Consider the following 10,457-nt stretch of genomic DNA (forward strand, 5'->3'; position numbering starts at 1 on the left):
TATTCCTATGCTTCACATTACAGCAACAACACTGCTCATGTATACGTCATCCTGACCAATTCTTAAGGGCAAAGATCTTTACAACAGCCACCCCTCATGTATCAAACCCCCTACCATCTCTTCGCAAAACAAGAGCCTCCCCAGAAGCATCCTTTTAGATTTTATAACTGCTCTTTTCTTTGGAAACCGTGGCAGATGGAGTTGTGTGAAAATTGTTTTCAACTTCAATCTTCATTTTCCATAAAAATTCAAAGTTTCCAAAATTATGAGCAAATGTACCCAATAAAATGTTATTCACATACACACATATAATATACATGGGGAGGTGATGGCCTAGTGGTATTATTTCCAGACTATTAATCCAGAAACTCAGCTAATGTTCTGGGGACCTGGGTTCGAATCCCGCCATGGCAAATGGTGGAATTTGAATTCAATTTTAAAAATCTGAAATTAAGAATCTACTGATGACCATGAAACCATTGTTGATTGTCAGAAAAAACCATCTGATTCATTAATGTCCTTTAGGGAAGGAAACCTGCCATCCTTACCCGGTCTGGCCTGCATGTGACTCCAGATCCACAGCAATGTGGTTGACTCTCAACTGCACTTGGGCAACTAGGAATGGGCAATAAATGCTGGCCAGCCAGCGAACTCCAAGTTCAATGAATAAAAAACAAATCTATATATTATGTCCTTAAAATCATTCTTATTGAAGATATTTTAGGGGAGAAAATTTGCCAGACTATGAAGAAGTGGGACCAATTGGATAGCTTGCCCAAAGAGCCAGAGAGGGAACAATGGAAAAATGACTTGTTTCTGCGCTGTTTGACACCAGAACATTTCCTTCAGTGTTGCAATCAATTTGAAAATGGCCAGAAGATAAAGAATAATGCTCACTTTCTCTGTCAGACATACTATAAAGCAAAAGATCCCCAGGCAAGAACTGAGCTCCTAAAATTTCCAGCCAAGGGGAATCTTTAATCTGGCACTGAATGTCAAGGAGAAACCTGTCCTGTTCTTTAGGTACAGAATCTTCCAAACATCCTATAAGTAAGCATAATACAGCCACTGTATTGTAAACTCATTGCTTCTTTCAAACATTATGGCCATAATTCTCCGGTCTTGTGCACCCCACCACCGCTACTAGCAAGAACGAAGAAATTGGTGCTCAGCCAAAACTCCATTCACTGCAGCGGGGCTGGAGAATCCCAGCCATGGGCGAGGTCGGAAAACTCTGTCTTACATTTTGATATAGGTCTACTTGCACATTTCTACTTCTCGGAAAACCAGTCCATCCTTGTACCATAAATCATAGAATACCTATAGTGCAGGAGGAGGCCACTCGGCCCATCGAGCCTGCACCAACCACAATCCCACCCAGGTCCTATCCCTGTAACCCCACATATTTACCCTCCTAATCCCCCTCACACTAAGGAGCAATTTAGCATGGCCAATCAACTTAACCCCCACATTTTTGAACTGTGGGAGAAAACTGGAGCACCCGGAGGAAACCCACACATACACAGGCAGAATGTGCAAACTCGCACGGACAGTGACCCAAGCTGGGAATCGAACCCGGGCCCCTGGCGCTGAGAGACAGCAGTGCTAACCACTGTGCACCGTGCTGCCCCAGTTGCAGGATTCTCTCAGCGACCCACTGCAGCTAGAACAAGGCAATTCCCAAGTGTTTCTCAGTTTAGACCAGCCCTAATGCACCAAGACCCAAAAGGTAAGGGTCTTGCATTAATCTAACAGGAGGAAAAATTATCACACTAGAAATGGCGAGGGTGGAAAAAAGACGCGGGATTGCTGTGGTCACGACTTGCCCGATAACGCAGGTCCAATTTTAGCACAAAGGCCCCCATCTTATTCTCAAACGCAGCACATTCACCTTGGTGACACTTTTTATACCCGCAGACAAGTATTTAGTTTTCCACCAGTGAATGCTAATTACAATGATGGTTGTGTCAGATTTGCTGCCTCTGGGCCACTCTAATCTGACACCTTTGACAATGCACATCAAGATCCTCCAGTTAAATAACACAAAAGACAATAAATCACCAATGCTCCCTAAGTTAGACACCCATCCCTCGGTTCTTGCACATCCCAGTCATGACAATGAAAGCAAATGCAGTAGGTGTAAAGCAAAGACTGCTGCTTCCATCAGGTGGATTAATGTGGGTTTGATCGCGCCCGTCCACACAACAGACACAATCATTCTGTCCAGTGCTCCATCTAGAAGCTAAGCAATGCAACTCAATACCTAGTCCACACGCACTCCGCATTTCAAACAGGTCGGTGAAGCTGAACACGTCCACTGTGCTACATGCAAATTACTAGCCAGCACCTGAACTTTGAACAATTCCACCAGCACATACACTTGATAAAATATGGAATCTGAAGATAAGAGCTTTAATTATTCTTCTCCAACTGCTTTCTAATTCTACCCCGCTGCCTACCAGTTTCAGGAAGACACTTCCTCAAATTAGGTTAATCCACATCTCACGCAAACTGCTTCCCATCGTTTGCTCATTCCAGTTTTAATTGATCCAAGGAAAGCTGTACACATCTGCCTCGATGTGACAGAAACATTCCACCAGAATCTTACTGACTAGATCTTGTGTTTCCTAAATTGGAGAAAAAACATCCCAAGCGTTAACTAGACAATAATGAACCAACAATTAAGCAGGTCTCTCCAAAAAAAAAGCACAACTGCTACGGTGTATATTTTTATTACAATTGTGCAGTAGTTTTATAAATCTTTAAGTCAATGCAAACAAAGGAAATGGTTCAGAGAGAGCAGGCGGGGGGAGAAAAAGACAAACTAAATGAAATGGTCCTTTCATGAGGTGATTTTTGTTTTAAAAGAAAAATCTCACTTGGACAGCCTTGCCAGGTGTTTAAAATGATTCTTGAAGGTTCTGAACCTAACTCTACATTTTCTTTCCCCCTTTGGTGCTGCCTTCAAACTCCCCTAGCAACCAACATAATAATCTGCTGAGATGAAATGGCTGCCTGCTCTCTGCCAAGCCAAGTTCTTCATGTAGACACTACATCCTTCTCTGTGGACCCACCCCCCAGCTGCTGCTGCCCAACAGTTTTATCTCCTGCGTCACAACTCTGGCAGCAGGCTTGCTAGCTTTGCAGATCAGAGGCCCCATTTTGCAACTCTCCAGATGCAGATCTCTCTCTTTTTTTTCAGAGAAAAAGAAAAGCTTTGAACACGACCACAATGCACGTTAGATCCCAGGAGTTCTTTGTCAAAATCTCAGTGTGCCTGCCTACCCACCTTGGAAAGCCAAAATGCAAAGCAATTTTTTTTTGCAACCTTGAGTTAAAAAGTAGGACAGTGTGGATTACCCAGACACTATCTCCTTTCAGAGCCAAGATTCAGTGGGTGCTTCCCTCTCAGCAAGTGACATCAATCACCAATGCCATTATTTCCTTTAAAGGGACATTTCATGCAATGCACACTGTGTGGACTTGCAGATGAGAGTTAGAACAGATTACACTTCACATTTTATCTTCTGCTAGACGAATAAGGACAAGTGGAGATCTAAAATACAACCAGTTTCGCACTTAAGCTCAACCCTTCCATGGAGAGTTCAGCTTTCTATTCACATCTCAAATCGCCATTTTCTGCCTCTCTGAAACAAAACAAGATTCCTATTGGCACTTTTCCAAATACTTGGAATCCAGTTTGACAAGATTTGGTAGCTCCTCGTTTTTCTGCTCCTGCACTTCCAGAGGGCAAACAACAGTGCTCATGTACATCAGTCCTTGTGAAGTTTAGCAGAGATATTAACTCCACATTTGCTCCAACTCTCACAGTAGCTCAAATTCTAGGTGCAATCGCACGCTTTGATATTTGAGATGGATGAATATGCTCTCTCAGATCAAGACCAATTTAATCTCTGGATGCTGTTGCTGTAGGGCTCCGAACCTTTGTTTTAAAAAGGATACAAGTTTCCATTTATTGGAACATGCTTTGCACATCCAGACAATGTGGACGTTTATTTTTTAAATTACATCATGTTTACCTGAGATTCTGTCCAGGGCAAGTTGTTTCATAAACTTGAGCTCCACCATTATTTAGTCTTCTGCTGGTCTCTCTAATCAAGTCCTTAGTCTTTATCTAAAGAATAGTTCCCTCTGAGATTAGCCCAGGCGTTTAATTGGGAAAAGCAGCCACACACAATAGTGGAATTCCCTAATCGTGACTCTCCTTCACTTTTTTAACCCTTTCCCAGCACAATCCTTTGTGGGGTTGATACGTGCAATGTTACTGATTATCAACGGACAGAATGTAGATCAAATATGGGAGATGGATTAAATATTAAGAGTAATTTATTGCTCCTTTTCAGACTGTAATCTAGAATCTTAAAAATAAGGACAAGGCATTTGCAAAAATAAGTCCATCTGGTCACCTGGAAATTCTCTCTTTTCGGTGAATTATTTTGGTGAGGGTGTAGGAAAAGAGATGAGTACAAGGGAGCTGGAATTATAATTACTGTGTACCACCTCTGGACAGTATAACTACCAACTCCCTTTAAATTAGGAAGGAATTAACCTTTGCTAAGACAAAAACAAAAATATGAAATTCTTTTCAGGACCAACAATATCAAATCATACTCTTCTCAAAGGCTTCGAATTACAACTCACATTGAACTTTTTAAATAAGGCACTAAAGAAGCTGTCTGTATTGTGACCGACAAGTATTTTTGATAAATCTGAGAAATTAAATATATACATCACATTGTGTCTCCCACAACAACCTCCAGAAGTCAAAACTTTGACCGCACTGGCTGATTACTCATTAACGTCAGTGATGTCGAGAAAGTCTTCATCTCCCAACTAGAACCTAAATCTGATGACCTCCTATTTCTGAAAACGGTTAAATCTCTCAAGTGTACAACAAAGATCCCATTTCCATATTTCAGGAGAAGAAAACTCTTCTCACATTTTCCACTAGCTCGCGCATGACGCAAAGACACCATCATCGCTCTTTACATCAATTTAATCCATCATTCTTCGGCATCTCATTAGTCTAATACGAGAGAGAGAGAGACTGTCGAGTGAAACAGTTCCAGCAGGCAGGATAAGACCACTGTCTATACACGCATTGAAATTCAGGAAGCACAATTAGGTTACAGCCATTACAGATCTCAACAGGCAACATTCTTGGAGTGTCTTAACCACCATCTTGTGCTAAGCTCGTTGGAAAGCACCCAAAACATTAATTCACAGAACTGAGAGCAACTCATTGTTAAGCAGTCAAAGTCATGGACAGAACAATCAATTATATGACTCCAAGTCGCCACTGGGACCTACATATTGCATCCCTGTTTCACCAGATCCTCAGTGCTGAACCTTCCTCCTTCAGCTAATCCTCATATTCAGAAAAATAACCTTTACATTTTTCTTGCCATCAACAACTGCACAATTCCCAATTCAAGTGTCAAGTTTATTGAAGATGGATGCAGAATAAAATCCGAAAACTCAGCTCTTCAGAAACTGATATCCAGGTCTGCAAAGGTAAGGTGTGGAAAGGTGGTCTATTGTGCAGAATAAAAGGGTTGTCTACACTTGTAACACAATTCTGACTTGAAAATGTGCATTTTTACACAAGCACTGCATGTCTCAAGTAGCCGCAGAGCAGGCTAGCAGGTGAATAGAAAATGGAATGATCTAGAAGGGACCAGTGCAGAAAGACTATGGATAAAGCAGTTTCCACTTGCATTAAAATAATTCCATTTTATCACTAACAACATGGTCAGTTACATGTTGTTTATTCTGAATTTTTCTTATGGTCTAATCGAAACTACCTCACTTGAGATCTAGAGAAGCCCCTTAAGAGAAATTGATTTTTAACAACTATTTTAACCCACACGCACATTTTGCAAACTGGAAGCAATGCAATGGCCAAATGTGGAAAATCCTAAAAAAGTCGAGAGGAAATGACTGACTACTGCAATTGAGAAGCAAGCCAGCAATGCCACATTTCAGAAAGATCTAGCAACTGTCTTTGTTCAAGGCAGAACATGAGTTTCAGAATAAAAAGTGGTTGGAAAGAAAGGTTTGCTAAATTGAACTCCACTCAAATATCTCACACCGTGCTTGCAAAATTGTCTGCCATTTTACAAGCTAGCTTCTTGCTAAAAATGGGTGAACTGTGTCCAAATCTCTCTCAAACTACCGTCTATTCTGTCACCTAGCTTAGTTATGTTTCCTGTCTCAAGGTGCTTCCAGGTCCCAAGTTCCTGTGCAGGGGGAAAAGTTCCACAGATGTTGCAAAAGTACATCAGAAATAATCAGTATGTATTCTATTGTTACCAACACTGCTCACACATATTTAAATTACAAGGATATAGAACAGAACAACAGCACATCTGTTAAGTTCAAGATTCTGGAAGTTCCAATTCACCCCCACCACTCTTGAAATGAAACCCTTGAATTATCTTCTCTTAAGTTTTGAAAAATAGCAACTTTTGAAGCCCAGATCCCCATTGGTGAGGATATCAGATCTATGATTTTTTTAATTCATTCATGACTCATGGGTGTCGCTGGCTGGGCCAGCATTTATTGCCCATCCCTAGTTGCCCGAGGGCAGTTAAGAGTCAACCACATTGCTGTGGTTCTGGAGTCACATGTAGGCCAGACCAGGTAAGAATGGCAGATTTCCTTCCCTAAAGGGCGTTAGTGAACTAGATAGGTTTTTCCAACAATCAACAATGGTTTCATGGTCATCATTAGATTCTTAATTCCAGATATTTTTACTGAATTCAAATTCCATCATCTGCCGTGGTGGGATTCGAACCCAGGTCCCCAGAACGTTAACTGAGTTTCTGGATTAGCAACAATACCACTAGACCATCGCCTCCCCGTTCAGTGAATCATGGAGCAGGCCCGAAGGGCTGAATGGCCTACTTCTGCTCCTACATTTTTTTGTCTTATTGCTTCTAGAACAGGTTCCAAAAACCAATCCATCTTTCCCAAAACAAGCCCTATTCTTTTAGAACATGCTTTCAAAAGTCCTTTTTGCTTCCACCACAGAAATCAGGTACATCATTTACTGGGTTGGATGTTCTATACTTGGTTGGGTGTTGGTTTGATGGTTGGGTCTAACAAAGATTGAAAACACATTTTTATAAAACTATGAACGTACATTTCTACCCAGTAAAAGTCAACGTTAGTCCAGGAACCAGAGTTCTAGAATGTAGGCTAGTTCAGATATTAAATAAAAACTGGTGTTGGCTTCTTATGGCTTAATACTCAATTTCATGACCAAAAGCAGAATAGTTTTTGTGATGGGAGAGAGGATTACATTATTCACTGCGGGCTTTCCCTTCCTTGTATAAATGGACAATCCAATCATGAGAAAGCCAAAATCATTAAAAAGCCAGAAACAGTTTTATTTAATGTCTACCCAGCCTTCTGTTTCCATTTCAATATCAGACAGTGAGAAACTCCACAAGAAAAACACATTGATTTGTGGCAAATACACTTATAAATAAAACTGTTAACCAAGCATTTACAACAAATTTGTACGTTGATTTGCAAAATCTTGCAAAACATTGGGCTCTCTTCAAATAAATCAAGCCTCCCTATTGGAGTGACACCAACATAAACGTTTCTACTGAAAATCTAACAAGTCAATAGACTTGGTCATCACATTGAGGTTGGAGTAATCTCTACAAAATGGCTACTGTTAAGGAGCGCCCATTGAGAAGAACCAACATGGATTCACAATCTGGCATTTTGGGGGTTTTTTTTGGTTTTTAATTTGACCTGGGAAACTACCCTCTGGATCCTCCCCAACAAACAGAGGGGTTGGGGATGCCAGGGGTTTACAAATATTTTGGTTCTTTACGCTGCAGTTTCAAAATCTATACAACCATGATTGCAAAGCAAAAAAGAACTAGGTGTCACAAGAGAAGGACAACATCTCCCAATTCCCCATTCGATTAACAAGTCTCTCGTCCAAACCAGGGACGACACTAAAGTATTGACAAAGAAACCTCGAGTTCATAAGCAACTTCTCTACAGCAATGCTTGAAGGACACCACAATATGAATGTCAAAGCAGAGGCAATATCCTTGTTTAAGCGTCATTGTTCCTTAATATCTTTTTCTGAGTGATAAATAATCTCCGTTTGCTCTTCAGCACATTTTTAAATTCAACAGAACACTTATTTTCAACATCCAAGATCTTAATTATTTATTGGTCATCTCATAGTCATGAGCCATCTCATTTTAATTTCTGATGCACACACTCATTATTGCTAGACTGGCCCCAAGATGGAACATTTTTAAAATCTCAAGAACACACGACATTGAATTTTTAAAAACGGTAAATTCAACCAACCCATGGAAGCAACGCTCTCAGATAGCTACAGCTTAATTGTAGAGCAGTTAATTGTGTTAATTGTAGAGCTGCAACAGAAACCACATTCAGAAATAATTAAGCTCAATAAATGAGGTTCTCAGAAAGGAAGCATGTCTAATTCTAGAGATCTTTCAGTCCCCTTGTCCTTGAGATTTCAGAAAATACATGAAAAGACCTCCACATTCTGCAATGTCTCTTTTAGTCCATCTTCCCTGAGCTCCTGTCAGAACCTGTCTTCAGAGAAGAATGAATTTCACTTTTCAAAACACAAAAATGCTTTAAAATGATTTAGTAGGACCACAGGAACAGACCACCAGAACCTGGTGTCATAAACTGAATCAAATTGGAAAGGAATTTTAAAAAAAGATCTCCCTCTTACCAAAGAATCTTAATCTCCCCCAGAATGCAAGGCTGAAAACAGTTTCTTTCTCCACCATTTTCTGTTCTTTTTCTCTCTCTCTCTGAAGGACAATGATATGGGCCTACCTGAATGCAAGAGGGATCTCTGGCGCTTCCAGTGGTAGGAACATCTACAGACTAAGCAGTCGTTCTTCCTTCACACAACTGACTCCCCAGAGCTGTTCTGAAAAAAATGGCTTCACATCAGGCTAGAGGAGGAGTCATTCCTATGGACCCTCATGGGGAGGGAGGGAGTTCTCCACAGCACACTCAACAACAAAAAGAACCTAGCATTTCATGCAAGAGCCAGATAGACCTTCAAGGGAGGGGAGAGGAAGCCAGGCAGGTCAGAGACACATTTAGGAGGGCAAAAGAGACCTAGAGCAGTGGGGGGAGGTGGCCTATGAGGAAGTGCAATGGTGTGCAGCTCTAGCTGCTGTTGTCGCTGCCTTTGTCTCCAGACCTGGGACCAGCTGCACCACAACTAAGGAGCTTTCATGGGAGAGAATGCTAGCAATGGTTACAGACTGCTCCTCAAACAAAAAAAACACACACCAGCCAAATACAGCAAAGCTCCCGATGCAATGGCGTTAGCTCAGAGAGAGAGAGAGAGAGAAGCACTTTCTCTTCTCAACTCAAAGGGGAGCCACGAGAAACATTCAAAAAAACAAAAGAACAAAGAGACCACTCACCTCTTGCACAGCCACAATGTCTTGAGGGAGCCTCCTTCTTCCTGGAAAGCGCAAGATCCATGCAAGGGGAAGAGGAAATGTTGAGAAATGTTGAAGAGATGTGATTCTGGCTGCCTAAGTCCTCCAGAGCTGCCTTCCCTTCTCTGTGCAAGCAGTAGCCACCCCCACCACTGGAGAAAAGGCAGAGTCACACACATTAATACAACAGAGACATGCAATACAAGCTCGCCCTCTCAGCAGCAGAGGCAAGTTGGAGCAGTAATCTTACCCCGGCAGAATTCACTCCCACACCACCAGGAGCAAGGTCTCCTCCTTCCTCCCCTGTGTGTCCTGCCCGTGGCGAGCCCAAAGCTCCTCGCCTCCTCTCCCTCTCTCGCTTCTGGCTGCCCTGGTGTTGAAAGTTCCTCCTGCATGGGTCTGTCTGCAGGGATCTTAGAGGGTCGCCATCTCTCTCTCTCTCTCTCTTTCTCCTCCCCCCTACCGTTCCAGCTCCTTTCCTTTCTCTCCTCCTTGCTGTTAAAACTGCAGATGACCTGATCTGTGACGGGCACTTGGCAAGAAAGGGAGAGAGAGAGAGGAAAAGAAAGGGAGAAGGCAATGAGAAGGGAGAGAGAAAAAAAAAGTTGATGACAAAGCGCTGGTGTGGGGGAGGTTGAAAGAGTTGAACACACTAGCCACAGGGGGGAAGAGAAGGAGAAGGCTTTCCCCAGGCACTGTGCCAATCTAACAGGTGCCAGGGACAATCACTTCAACCCAATTTTGGAAGGAGGAGGGGGTGGAATCAGACACACTTAATCATTGGGAGGAAAAATCATTTTAAAAGTTCTGCATCTCCCGCACTGCTAATTGCAAGCAATCAGCCAAAGTTCTGGGCTTGTGCAATGCTTGTCCAGATCCTCCAGCCACCTTTATATTTTATTGAATGGACCCAGGGCTGGCGAGAGTTCTTTAGCATGTCCACTTGCCCCCCCTCTTTACAAT

At 42.1% G+C, this 10,457-nt stretch overlaps 1 protein-coding gene across 1 annotated transcript in view; it reads right to left on the minus strand.

Annotated features, from left to right (window-relative positions):
* Positions 1-10,110, minus strand: part of znf462 (zinc finger protein 462) — a gene marked incomplete at its 3' end in the record, with an annotated part of 54,839 nt that extends 44,729 nt beyond the window's left edge. Inside the window, exons 1-2 of the mRNA XM_078205009.1 lie at positions 9,745-10,110; positions 9,477-9,646 (exon numbers count right to left, since the gene is read on the minus strand). The remainder of the gene's footprint in view (positions 1-9,476; positions 9,647-9,744) is intronic.
* Between the last annotated feature and the right edge of the window lie 347 nt (positions 10,111-10,457).

This window comes from Mustelus asterias, unplaced genomic scaffold (genome assembly GCF_964213995.1).
Source record: "Mustelus asterias unplaced genomic scaffold, sMusAst1.hap1.1 HAP1_SCAFFOLD_547, whole genome shotgun sequence".
In the NCBI taxonomy this organism is placed as follows: Eukaryota; Metazoa; Chordata; class Chondrichthyes; order Carcharhiniformes; family Triakidae; genus Mustelus; species Mustelus asterias.